This window comes from Musa acuminata, chromosome BXJ3-11 (genome assembly GCF_036884655.1).
Source record: "Musa acuminata AAA Group cultivar baxijiao chromosome BXJ3-11, Cavendish_Baxijiao_AAA, whole genome shotgun sequence".
In the NCBI taxonomy this organism is placed as follows: Eukaryota; Viridiplantae; Streptophyta; class Magnoliopsida; order Zingiberales; family Musaceae; genus Musa; species Musa acuminata.
Genome location: NC_088359.1, coordinates 29,237 through 55,000, shown reverse-complemented (window position 1 = coordinate 55,000; position 25,764 = coordinate 29,237). Strand labels below are relative to the sequence as shown.

Sequence of the window (25,764 nt, the reverse complement as noted above, 5' to 3'; positions counted from 1 at the left end):
ATCTTAAACCATTACAGAATCAAAATTTAATCATTAGATGTATGTACCATCTGCTCAGTGCTATTTCTGGGAAATTGGATGAAATCACGGCTAGTTGTTCCATCGGATATATTGCATCCTTTGGAATGTGCATCACAAAGTTGAACATTAAGTAATGATTCCTTCATCTGAATCCATAATAAAAAAAGGTTATTGGGATTGAAATATATGTATGAGCCACTGAAAAACTGTACAAGCTGCTAAGTATTGCATATTGATACAATAATATTTTTCATGTTTGGGCACTGATGGATTCTGCAGGAATGAGTACTCCCTGAAATGAATTTGTGGTCCAACTCTTCTTCAGAAAGGCCATGGAGCATGGTATGAATCTGCAACGGTGAATCAACTCTAATCAGATGATCGAAATTGTGGCAGCAGGCTTAACAATTATAACATGCAAAAAACAGTTTACATGCAGTGGAAGAAGAAAAAAACAAGTAGTGAGATGCTGTAAATATAATCAAGCATATACTTCCATTCACAAAAGACTGTCCTTTTAAAATAACTAATTAATACTGACAACAAAGACTAAAAAAATTTATTCCCAACCATTATAGATGGGATTGCTAATGGATCTCCTCTTTGTTGCTATGCTCGGTATCAAGATTTTAAATACTGGTCCAATACAAGTTTTCAACATTTGATCTGACCATTATGGTACTGGTATATCAAGCAGTGTATTCTTTGTTACATTGTTACTAAATGAAAAGAAGAAATTGAAGAACAAAAACAACGTAAAAATGGATAAAGCATAGAGATTAGAGAATACCTATTTTATCGAATCTAAAGAAGATAAAACTACACTCTATGATCAAAGGACGAACAGAAATTGGTATCAAAATCAATTGGTTGAAGGAGAATGGATGAAATGTTTCGGGAAAATACAGTACACAATCAATAAGTTGAGCATGTGCAATCAGCTTAATTTGAATCGGAGAGTAAAAACTGATATGACAAACTGCAAAATCATTGTACATGACATCTTATAAGAAATTTTCCTCATGGAACAGGAGACCTACCTGCAAAATTATAGCAATTGAAAGAGATTTAGTCAACATATGTTTTCTTAGAAGTTAATTGTAGCAAAGCAAAATATTTTTTCAATAATTACAATTTCCAAGAACTTGGTTATCCGTTTAAGTCAAACGAAGCTAAGGAGACTATAATGCATATTAATATTTAAATTTCAATGCTAAGGATCAGTTTTGTTTTGGAATAACATCAAGAAAATAATTTATAATTACTGGAATTATGGAGCATGGCATTTAGTAGAACAACTACCTCTACCCCTGTGTAATAGGAAAGCTCATCATGATTCAACTCTCAACAGGCCCAGAGTATAGAACAAATAAGAAAGTAAAAGAAGATGCAATTTCAAGACGAGTGTATGTTAAAATTTTAATTGAAGAACAATATGCCCTTACTTCCAATCAAATCTACTCTTGCGCCTCTACTTGCTTTCTAGTATTCCAACAAAACCTGTGCACAAGGCTTCCACTAATGCAGGGTTTGAAAAGAGTTAATGTATGCAAGCTGATCCCTAGAAATAAAGAGGTATTTTCTTATAACTTGAACCTGGTCTTCTATGTCACAGGAGCAATCTTACTTTTGTAACCAAACTCACCCTTATTCCAACTTGCCCCTCTCTAATCTAAGTTATATTTAAACTAAAACAAGCCACATTAAACAATATTACTACTATCATATTCTGACCTTAATTAATTATTATTTATCTTTTCTCTCTCAACACCATCCTCCTACTCTACGAGAACCCATTTCAATGTCCACTTATAGAAAACTTGAATTAAGGTGACTAAAGCTCGTCTATAGTACTTGTTGATGATTGTCAAACATACTTGAGCTTCTCATGTAATGTTATCAAGGTCATATTTGGTATCATGAATGCATATTGTTTCAAATCCCAAAAGTAAGAAATTTGACAACCAACGAAAGAACCATGTTTGATCGTCTGATAGAGACTTAATTTCTAAAAATTTGAGTATAAAATTTAAACTTGCTTGAGTGATTCACTGAATAGTGAAGATAGGACGATTCTTGTTCTCTCTAAGACCAAACTAAAGTTTGTTCAATCAATTAACGGATAAGAACACCCATTCATTTATTGAAAAAAAGTTCTCTGATTTTTCAGAATAGGGAATTGTTTAAACTTATTTCGGTGATTGGTCAATCAATTTTCTGCATGGATCTAAATATCACAGCATATCATTACAAAGTGTACCATATCAGGCCAACTGCTTAATTTTACAAAATGTTTAGTACTTTATCAGATGTACCAACACTTCAGATCATACTACTGTACCAAGTGGATAATGACGCAAGGCAGGTGTGTAACTTTTAGTTCCTTGGCTCTTAGAGCACTTCGATATTACATATCTTCCATCCCACCTCATCTCTTCATCTGCCCATCCTACTTCATCTGTTGAGAGTTAAATTCTCCATTCCTCTTGTATCATCTTTATTTACAACAGGAAATTTAATTTACTATGGATCGGTCCAAACTGACCGTTATTTACCATGACATGTGTACTTAATCTTTTACTGTAAATTCCAGATAGTATTGACCAGTCTGTGCTTGAACCGGGCTGCCAAACACCCAAAGTGACTGTTTTTTCTTTAAACACCATTGCCTGATGCGTAATGGCTCACAACTCGCAAGTGTCTCTATTGTCTGTCGTTCAACTGCCCTACTGCCTACCTCATCTTTGATGTCTCCTCCTCTTCTATGGACTTCCTCTTTCTTTGACTTCCTATTCCTTCTTCCTTCTTATTCTCCCTAGTGTGGTTCATCTTATCGGTTCGTACCGAAGTATTGACTGGCCATCGATACAGTATGCACCAACATACCGACACATGGTATAATGGGATATACTAATAGACCGGTATGTACTATGTACCATCTATATCGGTCCTCTATTGGATCGGTATGTACCGCCCATATCGGGTAATATGCCACAGTACAAAAAACCTTGCTCCCTACCACTTCCTTCCTCCTCCCCCTCCTTCCACACCTCTCCCAATAGAATGGCATTCCGTGTGTCGATACATTGGAACAGACCAGACTTGTACCAATCTGTTCATAGACTACCATGGGCCCAATACCCAAAATTGAAAACCTTGTTTAAGATCATTGGAATTCCTATATAAAATTGCGCATGGCAAGTGGCAAAACGGAACACTATGGAAATTAAGTTTACAGTATTAAAGGCTAAAAGCATATAGCCATAAACATCAAAAACTAGCCAAAAGGAAATTAGTCTATTACCCAAAACCCTAGTGATTCATCAGCAGGGAAAATCTGATTCCATACATCATGAATGAGCAGGAAGATCCCACATTGTTCTGAGTATTTTAATAACCACATCAATGCAGGATAATGGAGAACGTGCAGGTATAAATAATTCAAGTAAGCCAAGAGCAACAAGATCAAATAATTCAGACCACATAAACAATCATCTTAAAATCGAAGATGCAAGAAATTTGACTTTGATCTATTTGTAAGCACACAACTCATGCTAAAACTTTTTCTCATGGTTAAAGTCCTGGTATATGTACTATTTGAGGACGAGCTTTCGTACAATGATAAGGTTCATCCCAAGCAACCTACCATTTTGCTGATCCTTTGGATTTTTGAACTCAATGGAAAAGAGCAAATAGAACCCATAATTTTATGATCCAAGTTAGCAAGTGAATGGCACGAACAGATAATGAAGGAAAATGCCCATCCATGGATAATGTGTTAGAGAACTAGCAAGAGAGTGCATAATCTACATACTAATCTAACAAATCTAATTACCTCAAACAAGTGGTCCATAGGGCATACAAAAGGTTGCTTGGTCAGTGTCCCTTCCAAAATACCAGGATGTCCAAACCACATTCTTTCAAACCTGCACCATAATGGAGGCATTACCTAAACATAGACAAGGAATATGAGTCAGAATTATTGCAACCACAGCAGTCAAGCACGTTGAATAATAATTTCACAACAATGTCCTGTCCAAGGTTTTTAATTTTGTACCATATCGATGTACCAAGCTTTGCTCGGTATGGTACGGTATGGCGTACAGAACAGTATGCCCTGGTGTACCGCTCGATATATGTATTTTCATATACATATGTATATAAAAATATGTTTATATACGTATGTTTATAAACATACAGACGGAACTAATAATCCGAGAAACCAATAATTCCCACACACACGAGTGTTTTATAGACTATAATACATCAAGGAAAACATATGGAAATTAGGCTTGTAATTTATGTCAAAGATGTTCATGACTTTATGTAAAGCATCATGAAGCAAAAAAATGTCTAGGAGGTTGACCGTTGGAGGACAATCGACCAGAGCAGAGGAAAGATTTTCAGGAAAGCGCCATGAATGGGCATTGATATTGATATTTATGCAGCATATCAGGTGGTGAATTAGAATGCCTCAACATCAGTAGGGCACAATTATTAGTCATGTTGATACTTAGTACAGCTGAACGACAATCTCCATAATTCATCGTTCCCTTTCTCTAAGGCAGTTCTATTTTTCACGGGGCCTGCTGCCTATTGTCTTCAAACAAAATGCTAACTGCATACATGAAACATAACAACTGTCAGATCAGCTTGTGCTACAAATGGGTTTTCTGGTTAGATGGACAAGTTTTGTAAGATTTACCTCCGATGTTGTAAGTAGAGGAACCCTGTATAGGCCAACGTCAGTTGTCTATGCTTTCCATGATAATGTTCTCCAAATGTAATCTTCTTTTATAGATTAACTTAAGCCAAAAGACAACGTGGTTCGAAGTGCTTTATGAATCGAGGTGCATGTGAATCAATTATATATGAGCTCTTGTATAAGTTGGAAATTTGCGATGTTGTATTATTTATTATAACCTTGAGAAATGTTAGTTTTTTTGCAGCTGTGTTAAACCCAGCTACAAAACCATGTGCTTGCTGTTAACCTTAGTGGGTTGCTTGTAAGTGCTGGGTAATAAGCTCTTGAAGAAAGATGGATATTCTTAAAGTACTTCATGGAATGTGAAAAAGGAAGAAAAAAAAGAAAGTCAAACCTTATATCCTTGTTGCTTTTTCGTTTTTCTACTTCCTTTGGTTTTAGACCTCGCACCGATAGTAATATAAAAATTAAAAACCTCGGCTTGGATTTCACGGATGTCTTTTGTCCTTTCCTAGGCACCGCAGTTTTGGTCATTTTAATTTGAGGAAAACAACTCTGAGACCATAGTGATGATGATACAGCAATGATGTGGAATCAGACAGGTAATGGGTTATGAAGATACAATCACATAAAATGGATTCTTAGTACTCTACAAAGTCAGTATGTATTTGTGAGAAAAGGTCATCTAAGAAAGCAACCGTCCGCACAAACATACTTTTACTAGAAAAGCTAGATAGTATCCAAAAGAGCCCAGCAATGATCAAAACCACATTCTGAAATGTAGATGTGAATCCGTGCAAATCTTTTAGGTTCATTCGAATCAATCAATATTTATTACTAATTATTATTATTATTATTATTTTGTTAATCGTGATATTGAATTATATGTCCAGTTTTGTTTATCTTATTGGAGCTGCAATGCTCTTCAATGATTCTTCATATTTATGCATCCCATAGGCTCATCCGAATCAACCAAGTAATCGATCCGGTTGAACCAAGCCGAGGAGCCTCATCGAACCCGAATGTTTTCACAAATTCACATTCAGTTCACAATCGCCGAGCTCAAACCCAAGCACGGCTCGATTAATTGTGTGGCCTGACGAATCCGTGCACACTCCGCTCAGATCAGTACTCCAACCATCAGATGCCGACCTCACGGCTCAATTCCTATGATATAAAAGATCGTGCTGACCGAGTCAGAACTCTGTGTCTCAGGAAGCCTCGGCACGGCGGAACCCTTGCGCTCGCTCGCTCGCTTTGAAGATTATGCCTTTATCGCGCAATCCTCGGCACGGCGGAACCCTCGGCACGGCGGTATCCGCATCTGGTCTTCCTTGCCCGTTGAGGTAAGTTTCCTTCTTCTAAACCCTAGCTAGTTTTCTGATACCTTTATCGCGCTTGAAATTTTTTGTATTGTTTCTGTGAAGTGCGTTGGCCTTTGATTTGATGACAACTTGAGCTAGGGTTTTCGTTGTTTTCCATCATCTGATCAAAATCGCTCAATTAGGGAAGAAAGATCAAAATCGAAGACAAGAGGGAAGGAGAGATCAAGAAGGGCAAGAAAAAGACCGAATGAAACTCTTATCTAATAGTTCTTGTAGTTGCTTCTTCAATTCCACAAACTTGAGTGGTGCCACTCTATATGGAGTCTTAGATATTGGGGGTTGTCCCCGGGGACGAAATCATTAGCAAATTCACCAACTCCATTTGGAGTTAATCCGAACAAGTCATCCAAGAATACAATAGGGAACTCTATTAACACGATAGTTTCATTTAAATTAGTTTCTTGATCTAAATACTCCATTACAAATGAAAGATAGCAACAAAAGCCCTTTTGCATAAGTCGAAGAGCGTGAAGTAGCGATATAAGGCAAGGAGGTGAATCATACCTAATACCATTAAAATAAAAAGGAAGCCTAATGCCCAGAATCAAGCCTAATGCCCTAATACCGTTAAGATGGATAGATCAAGTTTGTTGTCAAAGAATCTCCAACAATCGTAGTTGCATATAGCATATAATTCATTGGCCTAGGTTGAGCGCCTAAGTGATAAGAAAAATATTATAAACCAAATATAGATTGTAACCAGGGTCAAATAAATATAGATTGTAATCTATCCCAAAATCTCAATAGGATATCCTCGAAAACTCAAAAATCTGATGATAATCAATTTTCTACTTCATTGCAAAAGTAGAATAAACGTGAATCTTGTAATTGTCATTCTTTAATTTATCGAATGAGATCAGATAGAACCTGGATAGAGGCTATCAAAATCATCGAGTCTCGCACTATCCTCAAAATGTGCAGGTCATAATTTTTTTCCAATGACCTCCGTTGCTTCACCATTAGATTAGCCAAAAAACTGGTACATTTCCTACAACCTGTATAAACGACAACATTGGCTTTACCTAGGCGAGAACTAATGGGACAATCATAATCCTTCAAAATTTCTATATATCTCCGCGATATCATATTTGACTCTTTCTAGGTAAAAATATACTTTATACTCTTGTGGTCAGTAAAAATTTTAAATGTTCGCCCATGTAAATAATATCTCTAAATCTTTATAGCAAAAGTAATTGCAACGAATTTCAAATCATGAGTGGTATAATTTTATTCATAACTATTCAGTTGCCTAGATGTATAAACAATCACTTTCCCATCTTTCATCAAATTACAATCAAGGTTCCTTTCTCGAAACATCTGTATAAACTACAAATCCCTCACCACCATTTGAAATAAAGATAATAGGGACACTAGACAATCTTCTTTGTAACTCTTGAAAATTTCGCTCAAAATCTTCAATCAATTCAAATGTCACATTCCTTTGGGTTAGGTGGACGAGAGGACTAGCAATCCGATAGAATCCCTCCGCAAATCTCGTGTAATAACCTGCCACGTCCAAGAAACTTCTGTGTTTTATCCTTGTCATTGATATTTCGCATTTAACTACCACTTCAACTTTCTTTGGATCAATAGAGATGCATTTCGTTGAAATCACAAGGCCTAAGAAGACAACTTCGTTCAACAAAAAATTCACAATTGATGGACTTTTTGTACAACTTTTTTTCTCTTAGTATTGACAATACATTTCTCAAGTGTTCTTTATGCACCCGTTTACCCCTCGCATACAGTAATATATCATCAACGAATGCAATTATACAGTGATCCAGGAGTGGCTGAAATATCCTATCCATTAGATACATAAAAGCAGCATGGGCATTTGTCAAGCCGAATGGCATTATTAAGAATTCGCACCGACCACATCAAGTTCTAAAAGCTATATCTGAGGCATCCTCTTTCTTAGTCTTCAATTGATAGTAACCAAACCTCGTATCAATCTTCGAAAAGACTTGTGCACCATACAATCGATCGAATAAATCATAAACTTTGGGCAGAGGATACTTATTCTTAATGTGCACCGGATTCAACTATCTATAATCGATACAAGACCTCAATGGTTCATCCTTTTTCTTAACTAACAACATCGTAGCACCCCATGATGAGACATTAGACCGAATGAAACTCTTATCCAATAGTTCTTGTAGTTGCTTCTTCAATTCCACAAACTTGAGTGGTGCCACTCTATATGGAGTCTTAGATATTGGGGGTTGTCCCCGGGGACGAAATCATTAGCAAATTCACCAACTCCATTTGGAGTTAATCCGAACAAGTCATCCAAGAATACAATAGGGAACTCTATTAACACGATAGTTTCATTTAAATTAGTTTCTTGATCTAAATACTCCATTACAAATGAAAGATAGCAACAAAAGCCCTTTTGCATAAGTCGAAGAGCGTGAAGTAGCGATATAAGGCAAGGAGGTGAATCATACCTAATACCATTAAAATAAAAAGGAAGCCTAATGCCCAGAATCAAGCCTAATGCCCTAATACCGTTAAGATGGATAGATCAAGTTTGTTGTCAAAGAATCTCCAACAATCGTAGTTGCATATAGCATATAATTCATTGGCCTAGGTTGAGCGCCTAAGTGATAAGAAAAATATTATAAACCAAATATAGATTGTAACCAGGGTCAAATAAATATAGATTGTAATCTATCCCAAAATCTCAATAGGATATCCTCGAAAACTCAAAAATCTGATGATAATCAATTTTCTACTTCATTGCAAAAGTAGAATAAACGTGAATCTTGTAATTGTCATTCTTTAATTTATCGAATGAGATCAGATAGAACCTGGATAGAGGCTATCAAAATCATCGAGTCTCGCACTATCCTCAAAATGTGCAGGTCATAATTTTTTTCCAATGACCTCCGTTGCTTCACCATTAGATTAGCCAAAAAACTGGTACATTTCCTACAACCTGTATAAACGACAACATTGGCTTTACCTAGGCGAGAACTAATGGGACAATCATAATCCTTCAAAATTTCTATATATCTCCGCGATATCATATTTGACTCTTTCTAGGTAAAAATATACTTTATACTCTTGTGGTCAGTAAAAATTTTAAATGTTCGCCCATGTAAATAATATCTCTAAATCTTTATAGCAAAAGTAATTGCAACGAATTTCAAATCATGAGTGGTATAATTTTATTCATAACTATTCAGTTGCCTAGATGTATAAACAATCACTTTCCCATCTTTCATCAAATTACAATCAAGGTTCCTTTCTCGAAACATCTGTATAAACTACAAATCCCTCACCACCATTTGAAATAAAGATAATAGGGACACTAGACAATCTTCTTTGTAACTCTTGAAAATTTCGCTCAAAATCTTCAATCAATTCAAATGTCACATTCCTTTGGGTTAGGTGGACGAGAGGACTAGCAATCCGATAGAATCCCTCCGCAAATCTCGTGTAATAACCTGCCACGTCCAAGAAACTTCTGTGTTTTATCCTTGTCATTGATATTTCGCATTTAACTACCACTTCAACTTTCTTTGGATCAATAGAGATGCATTTCGTTGAAATCACAAGGCCTAAGAAGACAACTTCGTTCAACAAAAAATTCACAATTGATGGACTTTTTGTACAACTTTTTTTCTCTTAGTATTGACAATACATTTCTCAAGTGTTCTTTATGCACCCGTTTACCCCTCGCATACAGTAATATATCATCAACGAATGCAATTATACAGTGATCCAGGAGTGGCTGAAATATCCTATCCATTAGATACATAAAAGCAGCATGGGCATTTGTCAAGCCGAATGGCATTATTAAGAATTCGCACCGACCACATCAAGTTCTAAAAGCTATATCTGAGGCATCCTCTTTCTTAGTCTTCAATTGATAGTAACCAAACCTCGTATCAATCTTCGAAAAGACTTGTGCACCATACAATCGATCGAATAAATCATAAACTTTGGGCAGAGGATACTTATTCTTAATGTGCACCGGATTCAACTATCTATAATCGATACAAGACCTCAATGGTTCATCCTTTTTCTTAACTAACAACATCGTAGCACCCCATGATGAGACATTAGACCGAATGAAACTCTTATCCAATAGTTCTTGTAGTTGCTTCTTCAATTCCACAAACTTGAGTGGTGCCACTCTATATGGAGTCTTAGATATTGGGGGTTGTCCCCGGGGACGAAATCATTAGCAAATTCACCAACTCCATTTGGAGTTAATCCGAACAAGTCATCCAAGAATACAATAGGGAACTCTATTAACACGATAGTTTCATTTAAATTAGTTTCTTGATCTAAATACTCCATTACAAATGAAAGATAGCAACAAAAGCCCTTTTGCATAAGTCGAAGAGCGTGAAGTAGCGATATAAGGCAAGGAGGTGAATCATACCTAATACCATTAAAATAAAAAGGAAGCCTAATGCCCAGAATCAAGCCTAATGCCCTAATACCGTTAAGATGGATAGATCAAGTTTGTTGTCAAAGAATCTCCAACAATCGTAGTTGCATATAGCATATAATTCATTGGCCTAGGTTGAGCGCCTAAGTGATAAGAAAAATATTATAAACCAAATATAGATTGTAACCAGGGTCAAATAAATATAGATTGTAATCTATCCCAAAATCTCAATAGGATATCCTCGAAAACTCAAAAATCTGATGATAATCAATTTTCTACTTCATTGCAAAAGTAGAATAAACGTGAATCTTGTAATTGTCATTCTTTAATTTATCGAATGAGATCAGATAGAACCTGGATAGAGGCTATCAAAATCATCGAGTCTCGCACTATCCTCAAAATGTGCAGGTCATAATTTTTTTCCAATGACCTCCGTTGCTTCACCATTAGATTAGCCAAAAAACTGGTACATTTCCTACAACCTGTATAAACGACAACATTGGCTTTACCTAGGCGAGAACTAATGGGACAATCATAATCCTTCAAAATTTCTATATATCTCCGCGATATCATATTTGACTCTTTCTAGGTAAAAATATACTTTATACTCTTGTGGTCAGTAAAAATTTTAAATGTTCGCCCATGTAAATAATATCTCTAAATCTTTATAGCAAAAGTAATTGCAACGAATTTCAAATCATGAGTGGTATAATTTTATTCATAACTATTCAGTTGCCTAGATGTATAAACAATCACTTTCCCATCTTTCATCAAATTACAATCAAGGTTCCTTTCTCGAAACATCTGTATAAACTACAAATCCCTCACCACCATTTGAAATAAAGATAATAGGGACACTAGACAATCTTCTTTGTAACTCTTGAAAATTTCGCTCAAAATCTTCAATCAATTCAAATGTCACATTCCTTTGGGTTAGGTGGACGAGAGGACTAGCAATCCGATAGAATCCCTCCGCAAATCTCGTGTAATAACCTGCCACGTCCAAGAAACTTCTGTGTTTTATCCTTGTCATTGATATTTCGCATTTAACTACCACTTCAACTTTCTTTGGATCAATAGAGATGCATTTCGTTGAAATCACAAGGCCTAAGAAGACAACTTCGTTCAACAAAAAATTCACAATTGATGGACTTTTTGTACAACTTTTTTTCTCTTAGTATTGACAATACATTTCTCAAGTGTTCTTTATGCACCCGTTTACCCCTCGCATACAGTAATATATCATCAACGAATGCAATTATACAGTGATCCAGGAGTGGCTGAAATATCCTATCCATTAGATACATAAAAGCAGCATGGGCATTTGTCAAGCCGAATGGCATTATTAAGAATTCGCACCGACCACATCAAGTTCTAAAAGCTATATCTGAGGCATCCTCTTTCTTAGTCTTCAATTGATAGTAACCAAACCTCGTATCAATCTTCGAAAAGACTTGTGCACCATACAATCGATCGAATAAATCATAAACTTTGGGCAGAGGATACTTATTCTTAATGTGCACCGGATTCAACTATCTATAATCGATACAAGACCTCAATGGTTCATCCTTTTTCTTAACTAACAACATCGTAGCACCCCATGATGAGACATTAGACCGAATGAAACTCTTATCCAATAGTTCTTGTAGTTGCTTCTTCAATTCCACAAACTTGAGTGGTGCCACTCTATATGGAGTCTTAGATATTGGGGGTTGTCCCCGGGGACGAAATCATTAGCAAATTCACCAACTCCATTTGGAGTTAATCCGAACAAGTCATCCAAGAATACAATAGGGAACTCTATTAACACGATAGTTTCATTTAAATTAGTTTCTTGATCTAAATACTCCATTACAAATGAAAGATAGCAACAAAAGCCCTTTTGCATAAGTCGAAGAGCGTGAAGTAGCGATATAAGGCAAGGAGGTGAATCATACCTAATACCATTAAAATAAAAAGGAAGCCTAATGCCCAGAATCAAGCCTAATGCCCTAATACCGTTAAGATGGATAGATCAAGTTTGTTGTCAAAGAATCTCCAACAATCGTAGTTGCATATAGCATATAATTCATTGGCCTAGGTTGAGCGCCTAAGTGATAAGAAAAATATTATAAACCAAATATAGATTGTAACCAGGGTCAAATAAATATAGATTGTAATCTATCCCAAAATCTCAATAGGATATCCTCGAAAACTCAAAAATCTGATGATAATCAATTTTCTACTTCATTGCAAAAGTAGAATAAACGTGAATCTTGTAATTGTCATTCTTTAATTTATCGAATGAGATCAGATAGAACCTGGATAGAGGCTATCAAAATCATCGAGTCTCGCACTATCCTCAAAATGTGCAGGTCATAATTTTTTTCCAATGACCTCCGTTGCTTCACCATTAGATTAGCCAAAAAACTGGTACATTTCCTACAACCTGTATAAACGACAACATTGGCTTTACCTAGGCGAGAACTAATGGGACAATCATAATCCTTCAAAATTTCTATATATCTCCGCGATATCATATTTGACTCTTTCTAGGTAAAAATATACTTTATACTCTTGTGGTCAGTAAAAATTTTAAATGTTCGCCCATGTAAATAATATCTCTAAATCTTTATAGCAAAAGTAATTGCAACGAATTTCAAATCATGAGTGGTATAATTTTATTCATAACTATTCAGTTGCCTAGATGTATAAACAATCACTTTCCCATCTTTCATCAAATTACAATCAAGGTTCCTTTCTCGAAACATCTGTATAAACTACAAATCCCTCACCACCATTTGAAATAAAGATAATAGGGACACTAGACAATCTTCTTTGTAACTCTTGAAAATTTCGCTCAAAATCTTCAATCAATTCAAATGTCACATTCCTTTGGGTTAGGTGGACGAGAGGACTAGCAATCCGATAGAATCCCTCCGCAAATCTCGTGTAATAACCTGCCACGTCCAAGAAACTTCTGTGTTTTATCCTTGTCATTGATATTTCGCATTTAACTACCACTTCAACTTTCTTTGGATCAATAGAGATGCATTTCGTTGAAATCACAAGGCCTAAGAAGACAACTTCGTTCAACAAAAAATTCACAATTGATGGACTTTTTGTACAACTTTTTTTCTCTTAGTATTGACAATACATTTCTCAAGTGTTCTTTATGCACCCGTTTACCCCTCGCATACAGTAATATATCATCAACGAATGCAATTATACAGTGATCCAGGAGTGGCTGAAATATCCTATCCATTAGATACATAAAAGCAGCATGGGCATTTGTCAAGCCGAATGGCATTATTAAGAATTCGCACCGACCACATCAAGTTCTAAAAGCTATATCTGAGGCATCCTCTTTCTTAGTCTTCAATTGATAGTAACCAAACCTCGTATCAATCTTCGAAAAGACTTGTGCACCATACAATCGATCGAATAAATCATAAACTTTGGGCAGAGGATACTTATTCTTAATGTGCACCGGATTCAACTATCTATAATCGATACAAGACCTCAATGGTTCATCCTTTTTCTTAACTAACAACATCGTAGCACCCCATGATGAGACATTAGACCGAATGAAACTCTTATCCAATAGTTCTTGTAGTTGCTTCTTCAATTCCACAAACTTGAGTGGTGCCACTCTATATGGAGTCTTAGATATTGGGGGTTGTCCCCGGGGACGAAATCATTAGCAAATTCACCAACTCCATTTGGAGTTAATCCGAACAAGTCATCCAAGAATACAATAGGGAACTCTATTAACACGATAGTTTCATTTAAATTAGTTTCTTGATCTAAATACTCCATTACAAATGAAAGATAGCAACAAAAGCCCTTTTGCATAAGTCGAAGAGCGTGAAGTAGCGATATAAGGCAAGGAGGTGAATCATACCTAATACCATTAAAATAAAAAGGAAGCCTAATGCCCAGAATCAAGCCTAATGCCCTAATACCGTTAAGATGGATAGATCAAGTTTGTTGTCAAAGAATCTCCAACAATCGTAGTTGCATATAGCATATAATTCATTGGCCTAGGTTGAGCGCCTAAGTGATAAGAAAAATATTATAAACCAAATATAGATTGTAACCAGGGTCAAATAAATATAGATTGTAATCTATCCCAAAATCTCAATAGGATATCCTCGAAAACTAAAAAATCTGATGATAATCAATTTTCTACTTCATTGCAAAAGTAGAATAAACGTGAATCTTGTAATTGTCATTCTTTAATTTATCGAATGAGATCAGATAGAACCTGGATAGAGGCTATCAAAATCATCGAGTCTCGCACTATCCTCAAAATGTGCAGGTCATAATTTTTTTCCAATGACCTCCGTTGCTTCACCATTAGATTAGCCAAAAAACTGGTACATTTCCTACAACCTGTATAAACGACAACATTGGCTTTACCTAGGCGAGAACTAATGGGACAATCATAATCCTTCAAAATTTCTATATATCTCCGCGATATCATATTTGACTCTTTCTAGGTAAAAATATACTTTATACTCTTGTGGTCAGTAAAAATTTTAAATGTTCGCCCATGTAAATAATATCTCTAAATCTTTATAGCAAAAGTAATTGCAACGAATTTCAAATCATGAGTGGTATAATTTTATTCATAACTATTCAGTTGCCTAGATGTATAAACAATCACTTTCCCATCTTTCATCAAATTACAATCAAGGTTCCTTTCTCGAAACATCTGTATAAACTACAAATCCCTCACCACCATTTGAAATAAAGATAATAGGGACACTAGACAATCTTCTTTGTAACTCTTGAAAATTTCGCTCAAAATCTTCAATCAATTCAAATGTCACATTCCTTTGGGTTAGGTGGACGAGAGGACTAGCAATCCGATAGAATCCCTCCGCAAATCTCGTGTAATAACCTGCCACGTCCAAGAAACTTCTGTGTTTTATCCTTGTCATTGATATTTCGCATTTAACTACCACTTCAACTTTCTTTGGATCAATAGAGATGCATTTCGTTGAAATCACAAGGCCTAAGAAGACAACTTCGTTCAACAAAAAATTCACAATTGATGGACTTTTTGTACAACTTTTTTTCTCTTAGTATTGACAATACATTTCTCAAGTGTTCTTTATGCACCCGTTTACCCCTCGCATACAGTAATATATCATCAACGAATGCAATTATACAGTGATCCAGGAGTGGCTGAAATATCCTATCCATTAGATACATAAAAGCAGCATGGGCATTTGTCAAGCCGAATGGCATTATTAAGAATTCGCACCGACCACATCAAGTTCTAAAAGCTATATCTGAGGCATCCTCTTTCTTAGTCTTCAATTGATAGTAACCAAACCTCGTATCAATCTTCGAAAAGACTTGTGCACCATACAATCGATCGAATAAATCATAAACTTTGGGCAGAGGATACTTATTCTTAATGTGCACCGGATTCAACTATCTATAATCGATACAAGACCTCAATGGTTCATCCTTTTTCTTAACTAACAACATCGTAGCACCCCATGATGAGACATTAGACCGAATGAAACTCTTATCCAATAGTTCTTGTAGTTGCTTCTTCAATTCCACAAACTTGAGTGGTGCCACTCTATATGGAGTCTTAGATATTGGGGGTTGTCCCCGGGGACGAAATCATTAGCAAATTCACCAACTCCATTTGGAGTTAATCCGAACAAGTCATCCAAGAATACAATAGGGAACTCTATTAACACGATAGTTTCATTTAAATTAGTTTCTTGATCTAAATACTCCATTACAAATGAAAGATAGCAACAAAAGCCCTTTTGCATAAGTCGAAGAGCGTGAAGTAGCGATATAAGGCAAGGAGGTGAATCATACCTAATACCATTAAAATAAAAAGGAAGCCTAATGCCCAGAATCAAGCCTAATGCCCTAATACCGTTAAGATGGATAGATCAAGTTTGTTGTCAAAGAATCTCCAACAATCGTAGTTGCATATAGCATATAATTCATTGGCCTAGGTTGAGCGCCTAAGTGATAAGAAAAATATTATAAACCAAATATAGATTGTAACCAGGGTCAAATAAATATAGATTGTAATCTATCCCAAAATCTCAATAGGATATCCTCGAAAACTCAAAAATCTGATGATAATCAATTTTCTACTTCATTGCAAAAGTAGAATAAACGTGAATCTTGTAATTGTCATTCTTTAATTTATCGAATGAGATCAGATAGAACCTGGATAGAGGCTATCAAAATCATCGAGTCTCGCACTATCCTCAAAATGTGCAGGTCATAATTTTTTTCCAATGACCTCCGTTGCTTCACCATTAGATTAGCCAAAAAACTGGTACATTTCCTACAACCTGTATAAACGACAACATTGGCTTTACCTAGGCGAGAACTAATGGGACAATCATAATCCTTCAAAATTTCTATATATCTCCGCGATATCATATTTGACTCTTTCTAGGTAAAAATATACTTTATACTCTTGTGGTCAGTAAAAATTTTAAATGTTCGCCCATGTAAATAATATCTCTAAATCTTTATAGCAAAAGTAATTGCAACGAATTTCAAATCATGAGTGGTATAATTTTATTCATAACTATTCAGTTGCCTAGATGTATAAACAATCACTTTCCCATCTTTCATCAAATTACAATCAAGGTTCCTTTCTCGAAACATCTGTATAAACTACAAATCCCTCACCACCATTTGAAATAAAGATAATAGGGACACTAGACAATCTTCTTTGTAACTCTTGAAAATTTCGCTCAAAATCTTCAATCAATTCAAATGTCACATTCCTTTGGGTTAGGTGGACGAGAGGACTAGCAATCCGATAGAATCCCTCCGCAAATCTCGTGTAATAACCTGCCACGTCCAAGAAACTTCTGTGTTTTATCCTTGTCATTGATATTTCGCATTTAACTACCACTTCAACTTTCTTTGGATCAATAGAGATGCATTTCGTTGAAATCACAAGGCCTAAGAAGACAACTTCGTTCAACAAAAAATTCACAATTGATGGACTTTTTGTACAACTTTTTTTCTCTTAGTATTGACAATACATTTCTCAAGTGTTCTTTATGCACCCGTTTACCCCTCGCATACAGTAATATATCATCAACGAATGCAATTATACAGTGATCCAGGAGTGGCTGAAATATCCTATCCATTAGATACATAAAAGCAGCATGGGCATTTGTCAAGCCGAATGGCATTATTAAGAATTCGCACCGACCACATCAAGTTCTAAAAGCTATATCTGAGGCATCCTCTTTCTTAGTCTTCAATTGATAGTAACCAAACCTCGTATCAATCTTCGAAAAGACTTGTGCACCATACAATCGATCGAATAAATCATAAACTTTGGGCAGAGGATACTTATTCTTAATGTGCACCGGATTCAACTATCTATAATCGATACAAGACCTCAATGGTTCATCCTTTTTCTTAACTAACAACATCGTAGCACCCCATGATGAGACATTAGACCGAATGAAACTCTTATCCAATAGTTCTTGTAGTTGCTTCTTCAATTCCACAAACTTGAGTGGTGCCACTCTATATGGAGTCTTAGATATTGGGGGTTGTCCCCGGGGACGAAATCATTAGCAAATTCACCAACTCCATTTGGAGTTAATCCGAACAAGTCATCCAAGAATACAATAGGGAACTCTATTAACACGATAGTTTCATTTAAATTAGTTTCTTGATCTAAATACTCCATTACAAATGAAAGATAGCAACAAAAGCCCTTTTGCATAAGTCGAAGAGCGTGAAGTAGCGATATAAGGCAAGGAGGTGAATCATACCTAATACCATTAAAATAAAAAGGAAGCCTAATGCCCAGAATCAAGCCTAATGCCCTAATACCGTTAAGATGGATAGATCAAGTTTGTTGTCAAAGAATCTCCAACAATCGTAGTTGCATATAGCATATAATTCATTGGCCTAGGTTGAGCGCCTAAGTGATAAGAAAAATATTATAAACCAAATATAGATTGTAACCAGGGTCAAATAAATATAGATTGTAATCTATCCCAAAATCTCAATAGGATATCCTCGAAAACTCAAAAATCTGATGATAATCAATTTTCTACTTCATTGCAAAAGTAGAATAAACGTGAATCTTGTAATTGTCATTCTTTAATTTATCGAATGAGATCAGATAGAACCTGGATAGAGGCTATCAAAATCATCGAGTCTCGCACTATCCTCAAAATGTGCAGGTCATAATTTTTTTCCAATGACCTCCGTTGCTTCACCATTAGATTAGCCAAAAAACTGGTACATTTCCTACAACCTGTATAAACGACAACATTGGCTTTACCTAGGCGAGAACTAATGGGACAATCATAATCCTTCAAAATTTCTATATATCTCCGCGATATCATATTTGACTCTTTCTAGGTAAAAATATACTTTATACTCTTGTGGTCAGTAAAAATTTTAAATGTTCGCCCATGTAAATAATATCTCTAAATCTTTATAGCAAAAGTAATTGCAACGAATTTCAAATCATGAGTGGTATAATTTTATTCATAACTATTCAGTTGCCTAGATGTATAAACAATCACTTTCCCATCTTTCATCAAATTACAATCAAGGTTCCTTTCTCGAAACATCTGTATAAACTACAAATCCCTCACCACCATTTGAAATAAAGATAATAGGGACACTAGACAATCTTCTTTGTAACTCTTGAAAATTTCGCTCAAAATCTTCAATCAATTCAAATGTCACATTCCTTTGGGTTAGGTGGACGAGAGGACTAGCAATCCGATAGAATCCCTCCGCAAATCTCGTGTAATAACCTGCCACGTCCAAGAAACTTCTGTGTTTTATCCTTGTCATTGATATTTCGCATTTAACTACCACTTCAACTTTCTTTGGATCAATAGAGATGCATTTCGTTGAAATCACAAGGCCTAAGAAGACAACTTCGTTCAACAAAAAATTCACAATTGATGGACTTTTTGTACAACTTTTTTTCTCTTAGTATTGACAATACATTTCTCAAGTGTTCTTTATGCACCCGTTTACCCCTCGCATACAGTAATATATCATCAACGAATGCAATTATACAGTGATCCAGGAGTGGCTGAAATATCCTATCCATTAGATACATAAAAGCAGCATGGGCATTTGTCAAGCCGAATGGCATTATTAAGAATTCGCACCGACCACATCAAGTTCTAAAAGCTATATCTGAGGCATCCTCTTTCTTAGTCTTCAATTGATAGTAACCAAACCTCGTATCAATCTTCGAAAAGACTTGTGCACCATACAATCGATCGAATAAATCATAAACTTTGGGCAGAGGATACTTATTCTTAATGTGCACCGGATTCAACTATCTATAATCGATACAAGACCTCAATGGTTCATCCTTTTTCTTAACTAACAACATCGTAGCACCCCATGATGAGACATTAGACCGAATGAAACTCTTATCCAATAGTTCTTGTAGTTGCTTCTTCAATTCCACAAACTTGAGTGGTGCCACTCTATATGGAGTCTTAGATATTGGGGGTTGTCCCCGGGGACGAAATCATTAGCAAATTCACCAACTCCATTTGGAGTTAATCCGAACAAGTCATCCAAGAATACAATAGGGAACTCTATTAACACGATAGTTTCATTTAAATTAGTTTCTTGATCTAAATACTCCATTACAAATGAAAGATAGCAACAAAAGCCCTTTTGCATAAGTCGAAGAGCGTGAAGTAGCGATATAAGGCAAGGAGGTGAATCATACCTAATACCATTAAAATAAAAAGGAAGCCTAATGCCCAGAATCAAGCCTAATGCCCAGAATCAAGCCTAATGCCCTAATACCGTTAAGATGGATAGATCAAGTTTGTTGTCAAAGAATCTCCAACAATCGTAGTTGCATATAGCATATAATTCATTGGCCTAGGTTGAGCGCCTAAGTGATAAGAAAAATATTATAAACCAAATATAGATTGTAACCAGGGTCAAATAAATATAGATTGTAATCTATCCCAAAATCTCAATAGGATATCCTCGAAAACTCAAAAATCTGATGATAATCAATTTTCTACTTCATTGCAAAAGTAGAATAAACGTGAATCTTGTAATTGTCATTCTTTAATTTATCGAATGAGATCAGATAGAACCTGGATAGAGGCTATCAAAATCATCGAGTCTCGCACTATCCTCAAAATGTGCAGGTCATAATTTTTTTCCAATGACCTCCGTTGCTTCACCATTAGATTAGCCAAAAAACTGGTACATTTCCTACAACCTGTATAAACGACAACATTGGCTTTACCTAGGCGAGAACTAATGGGACAATCATAATCCTTCAAAATTTCTATATATCTCCGCGATATCATATTTGACTCTTTCTAGGTAAAAATATACTTTATACTCTTGTGGTCAGTAAAAATTTTAAATGTTCGCCCATGTAAATAATATCTCTAAATCTTTATAGCAAAAGTAATTGCAACGAATTTCAAATCATGAGTGGTATAATTTTATTCATAACTATTCAGTTGCCTAGATGTATAAACAATCACTTTCCCATCTTTCATCAAATTACAATCAAGGTTCCTTTCTCGAAACATCTGTATAAACTACAAATCCCTCACCACCATTTGAAATAAAGATAATAGGGACACTAGACAATCTTCTTTGTAACTCTTGAAAATTTCGCTCAAAATCTTCAATCAATTCAAATGTCACATTCCTTTGGGTTAGGTGGACGAGAGGACTAGCAATCCGATAGAATCCCTCCGCAAATCTCGTGTAATAACCTGCCACGTCCAAGAAACTTCTGTGTTTTATCCTTGTCATTGATATTTCGCATTTAACTACCACTTCAACTTTCTTTGGATCAATAGAGATGCATTTCGTTGAAATCACAAGGCCTAAGAAGACAACTTCGTTCAACAAAAAATTCACAATTGATGGACTTTTTGTACAACTTTTTTTCTCTTAGTATTGACAATACATTTCTCAAGTGTTCTTTATGCACCCGTTTACCCCTCGCATACAGTAATATATCATCAACGAATGCAATTATACAGTGATCCAGGAGTGGCTGAAATATCCTATCCATTAGATACATAAAAGCAGCATGGGCATTTGTCAAGCCGAATGGCATTATTAAGAATTCGCACCGACCACATCAAGTTCTAAAAGCTATATCTGAGGCATCCTCTTTCTTAGTCTTCAATTGATAGTAACCAAACCTCGTATCAATCTTCGAAAAGACTTGTGCACCATACAATCGATCGAATAAATCATAAACTTTGGGCAGAGGATACTTATTCTTAATGTGCACCGGATTCAACTATCTATAATCGATACAAGACCTCAATGGTTCATCCTTTTTCTTAACTAACAACATCGTAGCACCCCATGATGAGACATTAGACCGAATGAAACTCTTATCCAATAGTTCTTGTAGTTGCTTCTTCAATTCCACAAACTTGAGTGGTGCCACTCTATATGGAGTCTTAGATATTGGGGGTTGTCCCCGGGGACGAAATCATTAGCAAATTCACCAACTCCATTTGGAGTTAATCCGAACAAGTCATCCAAGAATACAATAGGGAACTCTATTAACACGATAGTTTCATTTAAATTAGTTTCTTGATCTAAATACTCCATTACAAATGAAAGATAGCAACAAAAGCCCTTTTGCATAAGTCGAAGAGCGTGAAGTAGCGATATAAGGCAAGGAGGTGAATCATACCTAATACCATTAAAATAAAAAGGAAGCCTAATGCCCAGAATCAAGCCTAATGCCCTAATACCGTTAAGATGGATAGATCAAGTTTGTTGTCAAAGAATCTCCAACAATCGTAGTTGCATATAGCATATAATTCATTGGCCTAGGTTGAGCGCCTAAGTGATAAGAAAAATATTATAAACCAAATATAGATTGTAACCAGGGTCAAATAAATATAGATTGTAATCTATCCCAAAATCTCAATAGGATATCCTCGAAAACTCAAAAATCTGATGATAATCAATTTTCTACTTCATTGCAAAAGTAGAATAAACGTGAATCTTGTAATTGTCATTCTTTAATTTATCGAATGAGATCAGATAGAACCTGGATAGAGGCTATCAAAATCATCGAGTCTCGCACTATCCTCAAAATGTGCAGGTCATAATTTTTTTCCAATGACCTCCGTTGCTTCACCATTAGATTAGCCAAAAAACTGGTACATTTCCTACAACCTGTATAAACGACAACATTGGCTTTACCTAGGCGAGAACTAATGGGACAATCATAATCCTTCAAAATTTCTATATATCTCCGCGATATCATATTTGACTCTTTCTAGGTAAAAATATACTTTATACTCTTGTGGTCAGTAAAAATTTTAAATGTTCGCCCATGTAAATAATATCTCTAAATCTTTATAGCAAAAGTAATTGCAACGAATTTCAAATCATGAGTGGTATAATTTTATTCATAACTATTCAGTTGCCTAGATGTATAAACAATCACTTTCCCATCTTTCATCAAATTACAATCAAGGTTCCTTTCTCGAAACATCTGTATAAACTACAAATCCCTCACCACCATTTGAAATAAAGATAATAGGGACACTAGACAATCTTCTTTGTAACTCTTGAAAATTTCGCTCAAAATCTTCAATCAATTCAAATGTCACATTCCTTTGGGTTAGGTGGACGAGAGGACTAGCAATCCGATAGAATCCCTCCGCAAATCTCGTGTAATAACCTGCCACGTCCAAGAAACTTCTGTGTTTTATCCTTGTCATTGATATTTCGCATTTAACTACCACTTCAACTTTCTTTGGATCAATAGAGATGCATTTCGTTGAAATCACAAGGCCTAAGAAGACAACTTCGTTCAACAAAAAATTCACAATTGATGGACTTTTTGTACAACTTTTTTTCTCTTAGTATTGACAATACATTTCTCAAGTGTTCTTTATGCACCCGTTTACCCCTCGCATACAGTAATATATCATCAACGAATGCAATTATACAGTGATCCAGGAGTGGCTGAAATATCCTATCCATTAGATACATAAAAGCAGCATGGGCATTTGTCAAGCCGAATGGCATTATTAAGAATTCGCACCGACCACATCAAGTTCTAAAAGCTATATCTGAGGCATCCTCTTTCTTAGTCTTCAATTGATAGTAACCAAACCTCGTATCAATCTTCGAAAAGACTTGTGCACCATACAATCGATCGAATAAATCATAAACTTTGGGCAGAGGATACTTATTCTTAATGTGCACCGGATTCAACTATCTATAATCGATACAAGACCTCAATGGTTCATCCTTTTTCTTAACTAACAACATCGTAGCACCCCATGATGAGACATTAGACCGAATGAAACTCTTATCCAATAGTTCTTGTAGTTGCTTCTTCAATTCCACAAACTTGAGTGGTGCCACTCTATATGGAGTCTTAGATATTGGGGGTTGTCCCCGGGGACGAAATCATTAGCAAATTCACCAACTCCATTTGGAGTTAATCCGAACAAGTCATCCAAGAATACAATAGGGAACTCTATTAACACGATAGTTTCATTTAAATTAGTTTCTTGATCTAAATACTCCATTACAAATGAAAGATAGCAACAAAAGCCCTTTTGCATAAGTCGAAGAGCGTGAAGTAGCGATATAAGGCAAGGAGGTGAATCATACCTAATACCATTAAAATAAAAAGGAAGCCTAATGCCCAGAATCAAGCCTAATGCCCTAATACCGTTAAGATGGATAGATCAAGTTTGTTGTCAAAGAATCTCCAACAATCGTAGTTGCATATAGCATATAATTCATTGGCCTAGGTTGAGCGCCTAAGTGATAAGAAAAATATTATAAACCAAATATAGATTGTAACCAGGGTCAAATAAATATAGATTGTAATCTATCCCAAAATCTCAATAGGATATCCTCGAAAACTCAAAAATCTGATGATAATCAATTTTCTACTTCATTGCAAAAGTAGAATAAACGTGAATCTTGTAATTGTCATTCTTTAATTTATCGAATGAGATCAGATAGAACCTGGATAGAGGCTATCAAAATCATCGAGTCTCGCACTATCCTCAAAATGTGCAGGTCATAATTTTTTTCCAATGACCTCCGTTGCTTCACCATTAGATTAGCCAAAAAACTGGTACATTTCCTACAACCTGTATAAACGACAACATTGGCTTTACCTAGGCGAGAACTAATGGGACAATCATAATCCTTCAAAATTTCTATATATCTCCGCGATATCATATTTGACTCTTTCTAGGTAAAAATATACTTTATACTCTTGTGGTCAGTAAAAATTTTAAATGTTCGCCCATGTAAATAATATCTCTAAATCTTTATAGCAAAAGTAATTGCAACGAATTTCAAATCATGAGTGGTATAATTTTATTCATAACTATTCAGTTGCCTAGATGTATAAACAATCACTTTCCCATCTTTCATCAAATTACAATCAAGGTTCCTTTCTCGAAACATCTGTATAAACTACAAATCCCTCACCACCATTTGAAATAAAGATAATAGGGACACTAGACAATCTTCTTTGTAACTCTTGAAAATTTCGCTCAAAATCTTCAATCAATTCAAATGTCACATTCCTTTGGGTTAGGTGGACGAGAGGACTAGCAATCCGATAGAATCCCTCCGCAAATCTCGTGTAATAACCTGCCACGTCCAAGAAACTTCTGTGTTTTATCCTTGTCATTGATATTTCGCATTTAACTACCACTTCAACTTTCTTTGGATCAATAGAGATGCATTTCGTTGAAATCACAAGGCCTAAGAAGACAACTTCGTTCAACAAAAAATTCACAATTGATGGACTTTTTGTACAACTTTTTTTCTCTTAGTATTGACAATACATTTCTCAAGTGTTCTTTATGCACCCGTTTACCCCTCGCATACAGTAATATATCATCAACGAATGCAATTATACAGTGATCCAGGAGTGGCTGAAATATCCTATCCATTAGATACATAAAAGCAGCATGGGCATTTGTCAAGCCGAATGGCATTATTAAGAATTCGCACCGACCACATCAAGTTCTAAAAGCTATATCTGAGGCATCCTCTTTCTTAGTCTTCAATTGATAGTAACCAAACCTCGTATCAATCTTCGAAAAGACTTGTGCACCATACAATCGATCGAATAAATCATAAACTTTGGGCAGAGGATACTTATTCTTAATGTGCACCGGATTCAACTATCTATAATCGATACAAGACCTCAATGGTTCATCCTTTTTCTTAACTAACAACATCGTAGCACCCCATGATGA

General features: G+C 35.6%; 1 pseudogene; it reads right to left on the bottom strand.

The window, feature by feature from the left end:
* Positions 1–233: 233 nt before the first annotated feature.
* LOC135652830 (protein ABC transporter 1, mitochondrial-like) overlaps positions 234–25,764 on the bottom strand; it is a 46,340-nt pseudogene continuing 20,809 nt past the window's right edge.